The sequence below is a fragment of the Schistocerca americana genome, chromosome X (genome assembly GCF_021461395.2).
Source record: "Schistocerca americana isolate TAMUIC-IGC-003095 chromosome X, iqSchAmer2.1, whole genome shotgun sequence".
Taxonomy (NCBI): Eukaryota; Metazoa; Arthropoda; class Insecta; order Orthoptera; family Acrididae; genus Schistocerca; species Schistocerca americana.
The window spans coordinates 282,297,194-282,318,819 of NC_060130.1; the positions used below are offsets into that span (position 1 = coordinate 282,297,194).

General features: G+C 41.8%; 1 protein-coding gene across 2 annotated transcripts in view; it reads right to left on the reverse strand.

Moving 5' to 3' along the window:
• LOC124555116 (cuticlin-4) overlaps positions 1–21,626 on the reverse strand; it is a 248,103-nt gene that overhangs the window by 77,061 nt on the left and 149,416 nt on the right. The gene's annotated exons all lie outside the window — the stretch shown is intronic.

The window sequence follows — 21,626 nt, forward strand, 5'->3', positions numbered from 1 at the left end:
CGGTTGAAAAGTTCCTGATGGATTTGTTGCTCAGGTGACATCCAATGACGAGTCCAAGTTCGAAGTCACTGAGGTCTCCTGAGCGACCTATTCTGCTTTCTCTACTGAAAAGTGTGCCACAAGGAAACCTTTCAACATAGATTTGAAAATTTGTTGTTTATCAGTCAATCTTTGAAGGTCTGCTAAAAGCCTGTTGAAAATATAACATGTATAATAGTGCATTGCGTTCTGCATAACACCAAGGAAGTGTTATCCAAATGCAAATTGTTTTTCTATCGACTGTTCATTGACTTAAAGCAGCAGATCCTTTTGAATGAGTCCATACTGCAAACCACAAACGAGAGATAATAAAACTGGGATTCCGAGACGCTTGAACAACTGCGTGCATTAAGTCCACGAACGAATACTGCAAATCGTCATGACTTCTTGCTTAGTGGCTGAGGATAGTCTTTGGTAATACACAGAGCTATCCCAAAATACAGGGTGGGGCAAATAAAAGTGACCCGTACGAATGGACACTATTGAACTAAATTTGTGGCAGCATTAACGGAGGAGGAAAGGACCTACAGTTCCCTCCAACAGGATGGAGCAACTGCCAATTCAGCCGGCCGAACCTTGTAGCACATTTACACATTCGCGCCTGACAGTGTTGTTAGCAGAGGTCAGTCTCGTCGCGGCCCTGGCTGGTCACCCAGGCCACCTGATCTGTCAGTGTGTGATTACTTTGTGTGGGGAGCCCCCAGTCTAAGGTGTATCGCAACAACCCTCATAGTGTACAAGAACTTCAGCAGAACACTTCGGATGAGACTGCAGCAGTCCAGCTTCGATCCGCCTTCAGCAACTTGCTGACCATGTTCCAAAAGTGTCAAGAGACGAATATTAGTCTCTTTCAAACTCTTGTATAGTCAGGTTAGTACTGTTTTTCCTTTCCTCTGTTGTGTTTCTTTGTACCCTGGAATTCTATTCTCCGGGTCACTTTTATTTGCCCCACCCTGTATGATACCATAAGAGCTAATAGAGTGATGACAATCAAGGTAAACAAGCCTTCGCGGTTCCCTGTGTGACAATGATTATGAGCCGGCCGGAGTGGCCGTGCGGTTCTAGGCGCTACAGTCTGGAACCGAGCGACCGCTACGGTCGCAGGTTCGAATCCAGCCTCGGGCGTGGATGTGTGTGATGTCCTTAGGTTAGTTAGGTTTAAGTAGTTCTGAGTTCTAGGGGACTGATGACCTCAGAAGTTAAGTCGCATAGTGCTCGGAGCCATTTGAATGATTATGAGAAAGAATAGATGAAGAAAGAAGTCTGTGGGAAACTCTCCGGAAGAAGCGGAGGTAGGCCTGATAAATAGGTAGCGATTAGTAGTTACAATCGCTTATTTCTGGACTCGTTTCGAAGACATCGTCATATTCAGTGGTGATTATTTGATATTTTACATGTTTGGAACACGATGTTACTTTCTGACCTGCCTACAGACCAATAATTTAAGTTTTTAGTTCAGTAGTATTGCTCTCAGAAAAGCAAAGATGTCGAAAACACTACACTTTACTAACAATTTTGTCCGTGGTAACACGATGTTACTTTCTGACCTGCCTACAGACCAATAATTTAAGTTTTTAGTTCAATAGTATTGCTCTCAGAAAAGCAAATATGTCGAAAACACTAAACTTGTCATGTTTGGGACTTGTCGTTGGAAGGAAGGAGTAGGAGAGAGGAAACATTGCGTACGTAGACAGAAATGAAATTACGTGCCGAAAACCGATTATGGAGGACATTGGGTACGGTTGACATGCATGGCAGAGCAAGTTGTAGGAATGACTTGTGATTATATATAGAAGAAGAAAAACCATTTCTCGTAAATCTACAAAGTTAAGATACGGGATTTCGTAGTCGGAAGCGGACAGTAGGTCAGGCCTCGAAAGGTACGGGAGTGGTGTGTCACATACAAAGGATGTCATCCCTTCCGTGACCAAAATAAGGGGCGTCCCAGTTGTGTGGGCTTCGGCACCGGGAGGGAACCGTTGCCTGCGCCTCCGCCACCGGAAGAGGAGCGATCGTGGTCACACCGGAAGCTGCGCACACGCGCCATACGGCAGGCGACGAGCACGCCTGCTGCTGGCTGCAGGTGCCTGCCTCATTCTCTCAACACCCCTTTCAGAATAAGAACTAGACGACCCTCCGTTACAATCGCTTATTTCTGGACTCGTTTCGAAGACATCATCATATTCAGTGGTGATTATTTGATATTTTACATGTTTGGAACACGATGTTACTTTCTGACCTGCCTACAGACCAATAATTTATTTTTAGTTCAGTAGTATTGCTCTCAGAAAAGCAAAGATGTCGAAAACACTAAACTTTACTAACAATTTTGTCCGTGGTTACAACGGAATTTGAAGGGTTAGCACATTAACATATGTTCAAAGAAATTTCTGGCATGCAGCCGATCGTCGTTTACTAGACTCCACGATATTTCGACTACGCACCCGTCAGTTTTCCTTCGGGAGCCATCGCAGACTTAAAGCCCGAAATTTCTTTGAACATTCAGTTTACTGGGAAAATTTTGAAATTCCCAAACCAACAATTTTTTAGAAGCACTGTTGGATATCTGCGGTTTCTTTACATCTGCGTAACATTCTCCTCCAGAGCTCAATATTTGCATCATACAGCCATTCTGTTTACAAGCTCTACCGAATCGTGTAATTGATATTCTGTGTCACATTGCTTACTTGGGTCGTATCTGACTTGCAGAAATTATTATAAAACTGTAAGCTCATGGGACAAAACACAGGATCTCCATAAAAGATTGTCCCAGTTTTGTGGTTTATTATAACAGTTTAATTTAGGCTATTTACAACAAATCATACATCAAACTGCAGGTAAATTAACCTAGTTTTTCTTACAAATAATGTGCACCTTCAGTTATACGCCACACATCCAACCTAAAATTCAGTTCTCCCCACACTTTGGTTACTTCATTTCTGTGTCTCAACTCTGGCAAATCGTTAAGTAATGGTGGAACGTAGACGAGGCCATCGGAACAGAACTTTATCGTATTGACCATTACGACCAATCCAGCAGAGACTTCGACGATCAAACGCTATCGTTCAAAGAGATGCCAATGGCGAGAGGCTCCATCTTGTTGCGAAATAAAGTTTACAGGTTCACCTTCTAATTGTGAAAAGAGCCATTCTTGCAACATATCCAGATAAGCCATTACTGTTTCGGTAGCTTCAGCGAAAGAACTGTTCTATACACTTGTCAGGACACAGAGCAGGAAACGTTTAATTTTGCGGAATCTCTTTAATTAAGCTTATCCATTGCGGATATTTTAGAACTCGTGACTGTTAATTGAATGTAAATACATAACTGCAACCAGCCACTTTTTTTGAATAGTTATTTATTATTCCATGCTGGATGCTGGCAAAGTTTCGCTGCCACAGTGTAAATGAATACAGATTGTGTAAAAGTGTGTGAAGTGACGTATCAGCTGGCCATCAAAATGAAAGCAGGCAGATGGACACTAACGGAAAAAGCCGTGCATACTGTCGCAAGCCGGCACCCAACATTATGCTAGAAACAATGATGTAACTTCCAGAAAACTATCTGAAGATGAACCTGAAAAGGCTCGATGATGTTGATGATGTTTGGTTTTGTGGGGCGCTCAACCGCGTGGTTATGAACGCCCGTACAAATTCCCAACTTTTGCTCAGTCCAATCTCGCTTCTTTCATGAATTATAATGAAATGATGAGGACAACACAAACACCCAGTAGTCTCGAGGCAGGTGAAAAGGCTCGAAAGGAAGTTCGTAAAATAAGTGGTTGCAGTTTTATGTATTTACAATCTCTTTTACATTGCACGGGTTCATCAGGAATTTCGCACTCTCACTTATATAAAAAGTTGCCTCATCACTGAACCCGATACGATGAAGAAAATCATCTTCCCAGTGCAACACATTACTTACAAATTTATAACAATAGTCATCTGTCTTTAAAGCATGTACCGACTGTAACCGGTATGGGTCGCTGTGTAAACGTTTTCTTAAACTCTTTCATATTGTCGTCTTTGGCAACTGAAGTTCAAGATTTGCTTTCCGAACAGACTTCACAAGACTACGAAGGGAAGATGCTCCGACACGGTCAACATCCTCTTCAGACACTTCTGGTCGTCCCATGCTTTTCCCTTTGCACAGACACCCAGTAGTTTCGAACTGAGTATACCATCGGCGTTAAACTTTAAACGAAACACATGTTTAACTGAAATTACAGATTCACTCTTAGAAAACTGCACAACACAAAACACGTTACGCTTAGGAATGCCATTTTGCTTATGTGGCGCAACTAGCAGGAAAACAACAAAGCAGAATTCGCGCATGCGCTGGTCTAAAACTGTTTGAGTTACTCTTTAATTGTGACCTTGAACCAACACACTATAACGCTTGCAGGTCATAATATTATAATTTTTAACTGGGACCGTATTTTATGGACAACATATTTGTCAGCCATCCCCTTAAACGTACACACTGGTTGCTTTGGAGCGTTATAGATGGTGTAGAACTGGTACGAGGTTGTCATGTGGCGCTTCACAAATGTCATAAATCATAGGAATGAACTGGTGTATATGTGCCAGTCGGTTGTATGAAACTAGCGCAGTAAGATGTGTTTTTGTGGCACAATGGCAGAAACCTGTATTGTTTGAACGTACCCATGACCACACGACATTGCGCGATTTGTTGGTGTATCAGTGCGGACTATCGAACTTGTCTACAAGAAATGGGCGCTACTCACAGAAATGTAACATGGCGTAAGAACAGTGATCGTAAAATGGCCGTGGTCGCCATGGACCCGAGAAAGTGTCACGCCACGTTAATGAGAAGCGCTTTCAAACCGAAGTGGAAATGCTGCTGTTAGTGATTGCAGATCCATCGTAACTAATTTCCAAGCGAACAATGCGAAGGTAAAAACGCAATAGACCTTTGGAGTCGAGTACCTTGCAAAAGGTCGTCGCTGACAGCGTCAAATGAAGCTTCAGTTCTTCAATAGGCCAAACAACACAGAAACTAGAGAGTAGCTAAGTAGAGGAGTGTGGTGTGGTCCGACGTGTCGCGACGTTACCTCTTTTCAAATGATGCAAGGCGTCAAGCGCACCGAGGGTCCTACAAGACGTTTAACCCTCATTGGGTGGAGGGTATAGTTCTAGCCGGAAGTGTTGTTAACGTGAACATGAACCAGGGCGTCTATTTCAAAATTCTTGATGACCAAGTGTTGCTCTTTCTCCCACATCTAGGTGGCAATAACTTTGTTCACAGATCAGCAACCACACGTTTCTCGTTTGACAAACACTGAGGCAAACCTATCGACGGGGCCACTAAAACACCTGATCTGAATCTCATAGAAAATGTCAGCGACTATTTAGAAAAGCAGGTGAAATGTAGTAATCAACATCCCCTCAATTTGACAGCTGTACGCGATTTAGGATAAAACAGAGATATACAACCATACGGGAGGGATGACCAACGGATATGGTTCTCCAACTACCCGCTTTACAGCGCTTGCTGGTCAGTTGATATTGTGTGTCGCGAGTGATATGTTGAAGCTCCCCGCGACTCTATATTTCAACAAAAAGTAAGTATTTTTCACGTGTTTAATTTTTAATACACGTTAATATAACGTGGCATGTTTCCACTTTTCCATAATTTAGACTGTGAGCAGTTACAGAAACTTACATTTTAGGGCTGTATATGTCCAGCTGCATACCGTCGTGTTGTTTCTCTTTGCGTTATCGTCCACCATTTTTGATGACGTACTATCGGCATCTCTGCCAGCTGACTGGGAGAGATGACCATACCATCTTTGGCATAGCCACCCCGTAAAACTTTATTGTTTATTAGTTTTGACAAGAATTCCTTTTTTTTGCCGATGCCAACTAAGTACGTCCCCAAGATCGGTTCTAATAAAGGCAGATGGAGAGAAGAAGACTTCAAATTGTAAAGTAAAAACTGGTAGTTATTCAGTTAGAAAAGATTGGAAATGGAAATTTCTGGTAAGTTCCTATGGGACCAAACTGCTGAAGTCATCGGTCCTTAGGCCTACACACTACTTAATCTAACTTAAACTAACTTGCGCTAAGGAGAGCACACACACCCATGCCCGAGGGAGGACTCGAACCTCCGTCGGGGGGGGGGGGGGGGGGGGGTAGCCACGCGAACCGTGGCAAGGCGCCTGAGACCAAGCAGCTAGAGGTTGACATTTCAAGGAAAACCCGAAAGCGAAATATAAAAATCGGTTGTGATTCAAAACTGCAGTGATCTCTACAAAACATACCTGGCACTAGCAATTCAACAAAAGCATGTTATGATTATTGGATTCTCTTTTAATACGATTTCCTATTTGTTTTTAATGTGTTTTGCCAGCTGGCCGTCTATCCTTTGCGTGTCTGGCCATCTAACCCCGACAGACGAGTGACATGGCCAAGTGTTACATAATTTTTAAAAAATCGTTGTTAGTTTGAAATTTGGTCTAACTTTGTGAACGAAGTCTTATTTTTTCTCTGAATATATAAAGCAATATACGTAAATTTCCCCGTGTTTCTTGTGTACTTGGGTTTGACATTGGTATTTGGAAAAAACGTGGTCATATAATGATCAACGGTTGGCTTCAGCACAAATCAGGTGGGACTACTGCCACCTTCATGCTGTGTACAAGGAAAGATTACGCAATGGGTTCCTCTTTACGAAACCGCTGTGGTTGCTGGTTGTTTGTGAGACGATTGTGTCAATATTCCTGTAATAATGAGAAACGTCTGCCAGTAGAATCGTTCCCTATCGTGTTTTCGGTTTATCATTTCGTGATATAGCTGCTTCCACTGGTCTGGATCTAACAGCTGCCATGCGAATATGGAATCGATGGATTCAGAAGGGTCATACTCAAAGCCGTGCAGAACCTCAACGGCCTTACTAGCATCCAAGGGAACAGACATATTGTTCGTTTGGCCATACTAGATCGTACAGCCATGTCACATACCTTGAGTCAGGATATGGGCTTATTTGGATCAACAAAAGTATCCATCCGCACGGACAGTGCGACGACATCTGCAGAACCACAGACTGTCAGCACGGCGACTATATTTGCCGCATCCCTTGATGTGGTAACAGAGAGTGCCACATCCAGCGACGGCACTGTAGATATGAGTGGCACCACTACGGATTTTCAGATCAGTCTTATTTATTCATGCAGCATGAAGACGGACGTGCCTGTGTTTGGAGGCTCCGAGGAGAACAAACATAACCAGACTGCATTCGCCAGCATATATGGCCCCAGCACCTGATCTCATGGAATGGGATGCTATTGAAAATCAACATGAACACGTCGGGTTTTTATAGCTTGTAATTTGGACAGCAGACGTTACATTTTTGACGCCTCAGGCTCGGTAGCTATGTCCTCTTATCGAGTTCTCAATGACGTTGTCTTTCAACAAGACAATTCAGGACCACATGTTGCCTGTGCTGGGTGTTTCAGTGTTGCCCTGGATGGCCTGTTCTCCTGATCTCTACCCCATGAAAACATCTGACCATGGGTTTCCGAGACACTGGCACGCCACACTTCACCAACCACTGATGATGATGATCTCTGTCATGGAGTTGAAACAGCATGGAAGGACTTATCCATATCTGTTATCCAACTTCTGTTCCACTCTATGATCCTCCGGGTTGGAGTCACTGTGGCTGCCAGAGGTGGCAGCTCTGTTTACTAAATTTTGCATCCTGTATACACTCAAATCACATAAAAATTCACCTATGTATTCCTCATTCTATAGATAAACGCACAATAAGTAAAATTTAAATCCTTAGGCTTTCACGGCCGGTGCCAGTTTGGATAAAATAATTTTGGCTATTGGGCCACGTCATTGTAAACGACTAAAACGGCTAAGTTTCGAGCGACTTCCAGCGGTCCTCTTCAGAGCTGTTTTAGTAGTTTACAATGACACGGCCCAACGCCCCAAAATTATTTTGTCCAAGAAATATAATTGAGTTATTTGCTGACCTTTGTGGTGTTGCAGTCTGAAAGACCATTACAGTATTTTGAGACACATGAAATATATTCGCAGTTGCGAATATGGAAAACCATCAGCTGTATAATGGAATGACGGCAATGAAAATCCATGCCGGACCGGTACTCGAATCCGGTATTCCCGCTTATCGCGAGCCGGCCGGAGTGGCTGAGCGGTTATAGGCGCCACAGTCAGGGAATGCTCGTCCGCTGCGGTCGCAGGTTCGAATCTTGCCTCGGGCATGGATGTGTGTGATGTCCTTAGGTTAGTTAGGTTTAAGTAGTTCTAAGTTCTAGGGGACTGATGACCTCAGAAGTAAAGTCCCATAGTGCTCAGAGCCATTTGAACCGTTTTGAACCGCTTATCGCGAGTGGTCGCCTTAGCATTAGGCAATCCGAGCACGACTCACGGCCCGACTCAAACTGCCACACGTCGTCAGCCATGTGTCTGCAAACGGCACTCGTACATTCATTATGTATAGTTCCGTACAGGAAGATATTTTAATTAAAATCCGCTTGCCCGGCGTCTGTAGATAAATACGATATTGCAGTGCCTGTGTCGTTCAGAAGTACGATGGAATGTTCCCTCGAACATGCATACAGGCATTATAATATTGTACTTGTGACGTATATGATCACGATAGGCAGCAGAGTAATCTGTGTACTCTAAACATACGACATCCCTCTGACTTGGCATCAATACCATGCTATAGTAATGTAATCTGAAATTATTGCGATCGCATGTTGCTTAGGGGAACATAATAGATTCAATAAAAGCAAAGAGGTAATATGTTTGGAAAACGGTGCATGTAGTTGGCTGCGACTGTGACCGTGTCTGCCAGATCAGGAGAAATCCGCGCTGTGCGCCGCACCTGTTACTTTCCAGTGGGGCATGCCTGCACTCTTCCTTTGTCGGGCATTTTGCCAAATACCGCACCTTTACCGCTCCTCCGCGTCCTTTAAGCTAACGGGTAATTTGTATGACGTGTCTCCATAACACGTTAGCCACTGCCGCCTCCAAGCGGTCTTCTTCCTCTTTGCATAAATTTCCTCCACCCTACTTGTACTTGATCGTACTTAAGACCTATTTTTTATTTACTCGATTTCTTCACCTTCGCGCATAACTCGTGGTTATATCAACTCAGATGTTCTTTGTAATTTTGCTACACACTCAAGTGAGCAAACATAAAAATTAATATTCAATGTAATACCAACGTAATATTAATGAAAATAATGACTGGTATAAAATTACTAAGGGTTGACGACGGGGTGATTAGAAGCGGAGCACAAGCTCTGATTGGGGAAGGCTGTGCCCTTTGAAAGGAACCATCCTGGTATGCACATTTAGCGATTTAAAGAAATCATGGCAAACCTAAATCTGGATGACAGGTCCGCAAAATGCTGTGAGTCACCTTTTGCAATGCAGAACGTTGACACTGATGTGTTTCTGCCACCGACTTACCGTTCCATTTGGTAGCGGAGAAAGGACACTGAGAGAACACTATACACGCGATTGGGAGAATTCTGGTTATAATCACGTTTCACGAATTTTCCTAAATAAATTCATGCTAATTATAATTTAATACATAGTGCTTCCCCCGAATTTTCCCTAGGCTTCCTTCACTACGAAGGTACTTTCCACTGTTTCGTGGATATAAGATGGTGCTTCACCACACGGCAAAAAGAGAGATGGGGAGTAAGGGAACTTAGAGGTGGAAGGAGAAGCGGATAATTTGTCACTCTAGCCAGAAGCACATTCCTCAGTACAGTTTGCAAACTGCTACGGAAGAGGATGACAGATGAGTCTACAAAATGTGAGTTAAAGGGCGTCTGAATTTTTCGAGTACTCTGAAATAACGCTAGGTACCTCCGCATAAATCCTTGTTTTAAGCCGGCCGCGGTGGTCTAGCGGTTCTAGGCGCGCAGTCCGGAACCGCGCGACTGCTACGGTCGCAGGTTCGAATCCTGCCTCGGGCATGGATGTGTGTAATGTCCTTAGGTTAGTTAGGTTTAAGTAGTTCTAAGTTCTAAGGGACTGATGACCACAGATGTTACGTCCCATAGTGCTCAGAGCCATTTGAACCATTTTGAACCTTGTTTTAAGACAAGTTCTATCTTAAACGCGAAGAAACGGCCGCGGAACGCACCAAATCTTCAAGCAAGCTTTTGGAAATAACGTTTTAGATCATACGCAAAAGACAAACTAAAACGGGCGAACATCGGCTGATGATCACCGTTCCCCTCGGCCATCAACTGCATCACATCAGAAAATGTTCAGAAAGTAAGAGATCGTCGACAGATCATCAAAGAACTCTGAACACATTGGGAATAAGTGATGGTACATGCGAACGTATTCCGTCATAGTAACTGAAAATGAGAAGGATTGCTGCGAAGTTTGTGCCACATCTGCTTCAAGGTGACGAGAAACAATATCACGTGGAAGTCTGAGGGAACTTAAACAACTGTTTCCACAAGATCCAAACTTTCTGTCAAACGTTGTCACTGGTCACTGGTTACGAAAGTTGGGTTTGTGCCTAAGGCCCTGAAACTAAGTAGCAAATCGTCGCAGTGGAAGAGTCCTTCTTCATCTCGGCCAACAATGCTCGACAAGTTAAACGAATTCGTCCCTCCCGGTCAGAAGGTCAATTCTATAGCAACGTTCTAAGACGTTTGAGGAAGGACATGAGGAGCTAAGGTCAACAGAAGTGGCATACGAATTGCTCTGCCATGGCACTGCACGACCACATATGGTCTACATTACTCAGGAATTTTTTATTGAAAACAAGATGACAGCTGTCCCCACCTATCATACTGACCTGACATACAGCTCCGTGTGACTGCTTCCTCTTCCCCGTAATGAAGATCAACGTGAAGGGGCAAAGATTTGATACGGTGGAGGAGATACAAGTAGAATCGTAGCGGGTACCGAACACTGTAACGAAGATACTTCCAAGGCTCGATTTTAAAAGTCGTAAAAACGTCGGGTCAGTGTGTTCGGGCCCAGTGCGACTAGCCTCAGTGTGATGGAGTAGGATAAGTTCTAAGTAAGAGGTAATGCTTTTAAGCAATATATGTGTAGAAGCCGGCCTGTGTGGCTGAGCGGTTCTAGGAGCTTCAGTCTGGAATCGCGCGCCGCCTACGGTCGCAGGTTCGAATCCTGCCTTGCGCATGGATGTGTGTGATGTCCTTAGATTAGTTAGGTTGAAGTAGTTCTAAGTTCTAGGGGACCGATGACCTCAGATGTTAAGTCCTATAGTGCTCAGAGCCATTTGAACCATATGTGTGGAACTTTTGGACACCACGTCGTATTCTTGAATCCTCCTCGTTATTCTTTCAGTGGTCGCTTCCATTAGCACAGCTTCACTGTCATCTTGGAATTTATGCAGCAATATAGTCAATCGCGAGAGTCACTAAAGAACATGTCAAATTCGATATGGAGTAAAATCTGTGCTAATAAAAGCATCGGGCAGAAATAAGCAAGTGTTGTAAACGATACTTTAGGTTTACTAGTGCGCCGGCCGCGGTGGCCGAGCGGTTCTAGGCGCTTCAGTCCGGAACCGCGAGACTGCTACGGTCGCAGGTTCGAATCCTGCCTCGGTCGTGGATGTGTAATGTCCTTAGGTTATTTAGGTTTAAGTAGTTCTAAGTTCTAGGGGACTGATGACCTCAGATGTTAAGTCCCATAGTGCTCAGAGCCATTTGAAGGTTTACGAGTGCGCTCCTAACTGAGTTATTGATATAACTAATAAATATGACAATGAGTAGTAATGTTATTTTATTTAAATACTAGCTGATAATAGCCCGAATCGCTGTGGTATTAGTTTTCTGTCAGCGGTTTTATAAATTTAGTAGTGGATGGTTAAACTACAGTGAAAGACTTTTTTGTTTCGTTTTTCTATTATTCGGACAAATATATTACATATAAAATCTTTACATCAAATTACATTCTTATATACTATATTTGATGTTTAGTTGTGTGGCGCATGCACATATATATTTTCCGCTTGTCCGACACGTGAAAACCCAACGTGAGCTGACCATGAGAGAAACAGGGTTCCGTCAAATTAACTCCGCGGTAGTGAAATGAGCCTTATCGACTGCCATAGTATGAGCTAATTTCACAGGAAATTGTAATATTTTAAAACAAACTGGCATTTGAGTTGAGATCAATGGGATTCTTGGTATGAATATCAATTTTACATTTTGTTTACCAGTCAAAATTATTGCTTCAATAATATTATGAAGTAGTTGTTTGATACACAATCTTATACTATTACATAATTTGGGCGAGTTAATATTCCGTAATAGTATTATTGGCGATCCAGTTTTCCAGTTTCAATGCCTGCAGAGGCTTGAGTTTAAAAATTCGATTGGGAAGTTGACACTTTCTTCTTGATCCATTACAACGACTGATATATTGATTCTGCTTCTGGAATCATCTTCTGTACTTGCTGATTTACTTGTTGCTCTACGTCATTCCTTGATGTTAAAATTGTTTTCTCGCACAACCAGACTTTATTTAGGTTGTTTATTGCTATCGATGGATAAAATTTATCAATACATTGTTCCTCGGCTTCTACTGCATTGCATAATTCTTGTGTTAAAATAAGTGTACCAAAGTAAGAATCAGGAGGGTAAGTACCATTTCCAATTTTCATTAAATTTTCGGCAAATATGTGAGCTTTTGGATTTCTTGTCATTATTTCACGCGTATTTTCTTTCAAAAATAACTTTTCAGCTTTATCTCAATATATTAATCTGTTTAAAGTTGCGTTTATTCCATCTGCCGGTGTTGATTTTGGAATGTTTGCCGAAATTCTCCTGGCAGTAGTAATAAAAGACCTCCCATTAATCTGTTGTTTTTTAGAAGATCTTGTAATGTTGTATTGAGTGCTTCAAGAATTTTTTATGTGGCATTGTACATTCGTCCTATATTATCATTTTTCACCGTGTTAAAAGTTTACCACGCGCCGAAGATCTCGTTATATTACTGATTGGAATTTCTAGGCAGAGATTATACCATGTAATTTGTGTCGTCAACGCCAAGTCCTAATTACGTCAGCATTACAATTTTTGCCACCCACAACCTCCCGCTCCTACCCACCGTGACCAAAATGCCATAGTGCAAAATGCGAGATTTAATGGTACCCCATGCATTAACGCCATTAGTCTGCAGTGAATAGCTTTGGCTACAAAGTGAAATATGCGGGTGCTCCGCATATTGGTAGTTGAGGCAACTGTGTCGAATCTGTTCTCAAGTTTTCGCGAACAGTTTTTCCTTTATTATTTTTTTTCCCGCGACTATTATAAATAATATTGAGACGTGCTACTCAGAGATTACACCACGCAATTTGTGTTGGCAAGGCAGAGTCTTAGTTACGTTAGCATTACAATTTTTACCACCCACTTCCACCTACCGCGAACAAAACACCATAGTGCACAGTGCGAGACTTAAGGCTACTCACGTGCATAAACGCCATTGGTGTACAGTGAATAGTTTTGGCTACCAAGTGAAATATGCGGACACACGTCCCCTATATACAGGGTGAGTCAGGAGGAAAGGTACACGCCTTGAGACTCGATAGTATTAACGATTCTGAACAAAAAACTTCATATGGACGTATGCCCTATTGCGAATGGTTTCTGAGGTGGAAGACATTTAATGTCATTTTTGTACGTTTTTCTTTAATAACTCGAAAACCCCACACCCCAACGAAAACGGGTCTCAATGCACAATTAAACTAAATTAAATTTGCTACAAAAAGAGGTCCTGTTTATTTTTTGTCTAGGGCTAACAGTTTGCGCGAAGAGATCGCGAGAATATTGAGTCTCGCGCGACGCGCGTGCGCGGTTGCTTAGGTACTTTTTGTAGGCCAGTTTGAGGTAGTTTTCCGATTTGATTGATCGCAAGCGTCCTATATCAAAATGTCCGTCTCAACTTCCTATATACTACTGTAGTACATTGTAAACAATGGCTATGTATAATACAGAAAATAAATAAAAATGTACATTAATAGTGATCTATGTCGGAAACCAATCGGAATAGGGCATAAGTCCACATCAAGCTTTTGTTCAGAATCACTAATGCTATCACCCGTCAAAACACGTACCTTCCCTCCTGACTCACCATGTAATTAGTCACTGTGCGTGCCCGAGTGTTAGACAACGATACGTTTGTCATAATGGATGATTTCGGTTCACTTTAAACAGATAGCTGCATTCCAAAACGCTTTCGATCTAAAAGTCGTTCGTGACACAGTATGCTTCTTTTGGAACAATACTGCGACAACACACGTAAATCTGGCAGCACTTAATAAGCAATTTCTTACGAAATAGAACTGTGGTAAACCACTTCCACTATAAATATGACTAGCAAAAACTAACAGTTCGGATGTCGTCAGATAAACTAATATCATTTCTCGAACAATTCACAACCGTGTGTTGATTGTTCCCTATATACAGGAAACGTGACAATGCACTGAGCGATTTTCAAAAATAAGTACTTTTCATCATAGCTCTGGTTTTTATGTCTATCATTCGCTCCAAGTTAATCTTCGGTTCCGAGAGGAATTATTGATTAATTGAATATTTGTGACGCATCAGACAAAATAATGAATCAGGATACCAACAGAAAAAGGATTTGCGTATTTTATCAATTATGTAACATATCGTGCGACATGAAATATCCAGGTGGTTACAGTTTAGTAGATGACAGCTACAACTCGTTTGCAGCAGTTACAGGTAAAACTGATTGTTATATGTTGTGCAGGTCGCCAATGCAGACAAATATTAGTGTTATGTCTCATTTGGAATTACTGTACGGCGGAAAATCGATGCAGAACTGGAGCCCAAAAACATTTGTTTATGAAATGGATGGATACTGTACTGGATAACGAATTAAGTGAGTACATGAGAGTGGCAAAGGCCGCGGCAGCTTTCTCGGCAAGGCGTGCTCCAGTTTCGAAAGCAACGGAAAGTGCATGCACGCGTAAATCTACATCCACATCTATATCTATATCTTCAAGTGCACTCTATAAATCACTACCATAGCGTGGAAGAGTGTGTCTGTAACTGCAACCGTATGCTCTCATTGGCATTAGTTTCACGGATTTAAGATACGGATAAAGTTTCGCTTAACGCACATGCAGTCTTAAATTCTCACTTATATACCTTCACTTGTAAGATAATGCTACGTGCCGGCAGAAAATGAATTTGGTTTCCTCGTAACAGACTGATTCTTCAAAAGCTAACAATAGTCCCATTGATAAAGGGAGGAGCACAGCATTTCAGGATTCACGTAACGTTCCTATGTGAACATGTATAAAAGGAACATGAAAATCAACACTTTTCTATCTTCGGCCACATACAAAATTCGAATACCACTTTCAACGAATCGCAGATACTTTGTATATAGGTAGCTGTGCAGCGTTTATGGAAAACCAAATGACGTAAGTATATCACCAAAAGAATTGTTTTCTTCGTTTCCTTAATCATTACGTTGAATGCGGTACAACTGATTTCCTTTGTCCTGCACTTTCAACAGTTAACGTACAATGTCTGTGTTATCCTCGTCGCAGACGGGACGCTAAACTCTCATGGTCTCCAGGGTCTCAAGATCTAAATTCGCTGGAAAAATCGTTGTGGGGACTGACTGAAAAATATATTTCGAGACAGATGCGGTATATTTTGCTTCATTACAATGAAAGCTACACGTTGAATATGCATTTGTTCGTAAAGATCTCGAGATATTTCCGCGGATGAGATGAGTGGAAACTTGTCTACAAGCTGAGGGAAACAGTTCGAGTAGACCCTATGTGTGACTCGGCGAAGCGAATCTGTGCACGGAGATGGAGTGGTGCATTTCAGAACTAATCGAGGAGCAGTATACAAAGAGCGTTTACACACCTTCATTATGATCTTTTATGTTTCCATGTTGGTGCTGCATGTTTTCGAATGCTATCTACACACTTAATACCTTTGGCTTTTCTCATATCTTGAAATCCAGCGAAGGAATTAATTGGCTCATCTAACATCCATTCGTTTGAGTATGTGTTCCGTCCAGCTCCATTTCATTTTGGTCATAGTTACGTCTTCATCTCCTGTGTCATTCGTGAACCACTTCCTTCTTTTCTTGTATCCCGCAGTGATTCCCATCATCCATCAGCCTATTGCTCTCTGAAGTTTTTGAATATTTTTGCATTAGAAGTTTGAGTACCATACTTCAAAAACGATTGTGAATTTCACGTTCCAGACAAACCACAAGCTTGGTAATATAAGCCACAGTGGCACGGAGCAACCGCGAGTGGTCGCATCATAGTACAAGTACGTAGAATACAACCTACTCACACACTGCAGTTTACTGACGATCGGTTTTGAATAGCAAGCATTCATTATCGAGCCTCAAATAATGATGAAGTCAGCACTATCTGAAACTTGATAATGGGTACTTTCCATCCCAAAACGGTCCTCAATAAATTGCAGTGCGCAAGTGAGAGTGAAAACTACATACTACACCACAAGCTTAATTTGGAAAACTCTGTTAAGTTTACCAAAACCACGTTAGATCATTATTAATTTTTATTTATTTCTTTTTCTATCCATTCATTCCTTATCTTAAACTACCTTACAAGGGAACCTCCCCATCGCACCCCCCTCAGATTTACTTATAAGTTGGCACAGTGGATAGGCGTTGAAAACCTGAACACAGATCAATTGAGAAAACAGGAAGACGTTGTGTGGAACTGTGAAAAAATAAGCAAAATATACAAACTGAGTAGTTCGTGGGAACATATGCAACATCAAGGACAATAGAATTGCAGGAGCGCAATGGTCTCGTGGTAACGTGAGCAGCTGCGGAACGAAAGGTCCTTCGTTCAAATCTTCCATTGAGTGAAAATTTTTATTTTTTATTTTCAGTTTATGTGACAAACTCTTATGTTTTCATCACTTTTTTGGGAGTGATTATCACATCCACAAGAAAACCTAAATCGGGCAAGGTAGAAGAATCGCCAAGTGTACAAGTTAGGTGGGTCGACAACATATTCCTGTCATGTGGTGCACATGCCGTCACCAGTGTCGTATAGAATATATCAGATGTGTTTTCCTGTGGAGGAATCGGTTGACCTATGATCTTGCGATCAAATGTTTTCGGTTCCCATTGGAGAGGCACGTCCTTTCGTCTACTAATCGCACGGTTTTGCGATGCGGTCGCAAAACACAGACACTAAACTTATTACAGTGAACAGAGACGTCAGTGAACGAACGGACAGATAATAACTATGCAAAAATAAATAAAGTAAAATTTTCACTCCAGGGAAGACTTGAACCAAGGACCTCTCCTTCTGCAGCTGCTCACGCTACCACGGGACCACGGCGCTCTTGAGTTCACATTGTGCATGATGTTGCCTATATGGCCCATGGACTACTCAGTTTGTATATTTTGCTTATATTTTCACAGTTCCACACAACTTCTTCCTGTTTTCTCAATTGATCTGTGTTCAGTTTATCAAGGCCTATCCACTGTGCCAACTTATAACTAAATCTGAGGGGGGTGCGATGGGGAGGTTCCCTTGTTAGAAACAAAAACTTATGATTGGTTCTGTGACTTCTTGATTAATTTGTACTAGCTTCTTTACAATGTGTGACTATACATTATCTTAGGCTTATTAAAATTGATCTTCAGGTTTTATTTCAAACTTAATCTAGTGAGTTTTCCAGTAGCTTTTGAATTTGATGTGCGTAAGAGGCAAGTAACACAATGTGATGAGTAAAACGAAGGCAATTCAGGAATTTTTAGTAATATGTATTCTTGTTTTTCTCTGTTTAAGAAACTGAACAGTTACTATAGACCTGCTGAGAACAGTTTTCGTGATTTGGAATCTTTTTGCTTGACTCATTTTTCAGTTATGAGATTCGTAATGTCGTGGTGAAGTCTAATGGAGGCCGTAGCATTGGTGTGTGTGTCCTTCTGCATACTGACATAGGTTGACGCACTGTTTTGTTTCTGAAGTGCCGCTGCTCCACATTATGTTGGAACTGAGCAACTTCGTTCAGGTGTTGTAACCATTTGCAACGCCAACTTGTTTCTCTCCCTAATTCAGATCCAATGAATGTTTTTTTCTTTTGCAGCTGGTGAAAATTCAATTGTACTTCTTACCTGGAGAATATAAAAACACAAAATCTAAAAGATTGTTGTTAGTGGTCTGTTTTTCGTTTGCTTTAAGTTAGCTTCATCTGTTTTCTAACGAATCACGCGGTATAGTGTTGCTCTCAAATGCACTCCTCCCTAGGTTGCTCCATAGGTTTGCTTTTTCTGTGAGAGTGTCGGTTTGCAATTATAAGTACGTCTATACCATTTTCCTGTTTCGCATAATGTTGCACAAGCAACATGTGATGTCGCAAAAAGGACCCAATGCAACGCTTGTGCTGTACAGTTTATTTCTTATCAGTGCTTTCAAATGAGATTTCTTAAAACTGCGCTCTTCATGTTGCGCATTGACAGTATGGGCCGCGGCCTTTTTCCACCACAGACTGTCTTCAAAATTCAGTTGTGCAAAGTAATCTGGCATTAAATGTTCCATCAATCATGGATAAAAAAAACCACAGAAAATCAACTTCAGTTGCAAATTAACTTCAGTCACAGCTGTAAATAGAGTCAATTCTACATCTACATACATACGTACTCCGCAAGCCACCGTATGGTGCGTGGCGGGCTACTAATCATTTCCTTTCCAGAAATGTATTCTCAGTTGCCGACAACCATCAGCTGTATAATGAAATGCCGGCAGTGAAAATTTGTGACAGACGGGAGCTCGAACTCGAATTTCTCGCTTATCCCGAGGCTATTCGCGTACGATTCACGGCCAGACCCAAACTTCCGTATGTCTTCGGCCATGCGTGCGTGTACGAAGGAACTTTGCATCTTACTTTTGAACGACACAAGCACTGCAATCAGTCCTGTTCCACTCGCAAATAGAGCGGGAGAGAAACGACTGTCTGTATGTACCCGTAAGCCCTAATCTTATCTTCGTGGTCCTTGCGCGAAATGTACGTTGGCGACAGAAGAATCGTTGTACAGTCAACCTTAAATGCTGGTTCTCTAAATTTCTCCATAGTGCTCCTCAAAAAGACCGTCGTCTTCCCTCCAATGATTCCCATTTGAGTTTCCGAAGCATCTCCGTAGTACTAGCGTCTTATTTGTACCATCGATAACAAATCTAGCAATCCACCTTTGAATTGCTTCGATGTCGTCCTTTAATTCGACTTTATGCGGACCCCAAACACTCGAACTGAACTGAACAATGGGTCGCGCTAGTGTCCTATATGCGGTGAACCACACTTCTCTAAAATTCTCCCTAAAAACAGAAGTCGATCATTCGACTTCCCTACTACAATTCTCACATGCTCATTCCATTTCATATTGCGTTGCAGCGTTACGCCTAGATATTTAATCGACGTGACTGTTCTAGCAGCACACTGTTAATGCTGTACTCGAACATCATGAGTTTGTTTTTCCTACTCATCTGCATTAACATACAATTTTCTACACTCGTTCAGGGAATACGGAAGTGTCCGATTCCACCCATTTGCTTCGACCCATGACGTCATCAATATGGCGGAAATGGCTATTCTAAGCGTCTAAAACATGGCGCCTATGTTATCACTACATACACACAGCAACAAACACGAAAATACTAACATCTCCCTCCAAAAATACAATCAAAATAGCGGGACAACCGCAGGAAATTGGGGATTTTGGGGAGAGGACAAGCTAAATATAACAGTAAAAATAAAATAAAAAAATCACACCACGATCCAAAAAAACACAAAAGATAACAAGCAAAAAAAAAAAAAAATTACAAAATCTGCAGGAATCGGACACTTCCCTTGACCCCTCATTCATCTTGACCTAGGTATACCTTTCGCTGTATAATGATCCCAATATTGGTGAAACGTTAAACTCCAACAATAATAGAATTAAGTACCAAAACCAGAATCCAAGAAAAGAAGAAAGTGAGCAGCACAATTAACGCTGACTCCGGTCTGTAAAAGTGATTTAAGACTTGTGATGACAGAGAACAGAGGCATGATCTCCAGATTAGTTCGCCAGTGTTCTGTGTTATTTTTAATATGTCGCCAGAGGATGAATGCAGTGGGTACTTCACAGTTACATGAAACGTGCTGAACACACTTCAGCCACAACTCTTGACTCACTCGTCTCTGCACTGTTTATCTTGCTTAGGTCGTAGTCGTTAGCTAGTGCGCTCTATAGAATTCGACGAGATTCGTACATTTGTGCAAAAAGAAGCAACGAAATCAGTCCTGAGGATTATCAAACAACATTTTAGTCAACGTACTGAGCACTAAAGGTAATCCAGACGATGATTCTCGGTCATAACATAGTTTCTATATTTCACTCAAGATATGTACACCATGTTACTGCAAAGGGATACAGTTTTATGGTCACTCGGTGTATTTCCTATATTATTGGTGCATTTCAGTAGTATGTTTCGTACAAACTTGTGTGTATGTTGAATGGTTCAAAAAAATGGCTCTGAGCACTATGGGACTCAACTGCTGTGGTCATAAGTCCCCTAGAACTTAGAACTACTTAAACCTAACTAACCTAAGGACATCACACACATCCATGCCCGAGGCAGGATTCGAACCTGCGACCGTAGCGGTCGTGCAGTTCCAGACTGTAGCGCCTTTAACCGCTCGGCCACTCCGGCCGGCTGTTGAATGGTTCTCTCAGCTATTATTTTCCATAGCTTTTCTATAGCTGCGAGCTATCACAGGTTTACAAGGGGGCCTTGAATCGTTCGGCAATGGATTTATATCGTAAAACTATGCTTAGCTTCTACATTCCACTGTAGGATCGGTCAATTGTTCCTAAAAGTTGGAGGCAAAGTAGTTAGACAACACCGCACAACAAGCTCGTTTCCGAAAGCAGCAGATGTCGTCTGCTGTAATTCAGCGAACGTTAATTTCCTTCGTAAAGTATCTCGACATACTCTGTTTTGCTGCCTTGGTGTTCAGCTAGTGTAACAACAAATGAATAAAGTTTATATCAGTCACATTCTATTTTGCTTAAGACACTTAGTAACTCAGGTCTCTCTTCGAAATCCATGGATCGTAATCCAAACACAGCGGAGATAGTATTCTTGTGAAACCGCTTACTCCAACTCAAGTTGTCCCAAGGCGCATGGTTGCAGTTAAGTTGCCGATTGTAGCTCGAGTTATGTGACGTGTTCTCCGGTGGACTATTGTCTTAAAGCCTGTGTTATGTTAAATGTTACATCCATATAGTCTTGATTAATTTTAGGAAAATCTGTGCTATAGGAATATGTACAGATTTCCTAATTGTGCTGGATGCGAATTTCCTTGTGAAAAGACCTTTATCCGACTTCCCTATATTTCTTTAGGAAGAAGTACTACGATGGCGTGACTGTGCATAAGTTAATTTTACAGTACGCCGGTTACTTTCTATGTGAACATCCAAAAACTAAAGACAACAAGAAAAATGATTCAGTTTTGTAATGGTAAATATACAAAGACTTTCACGACATTGAAGCTATTA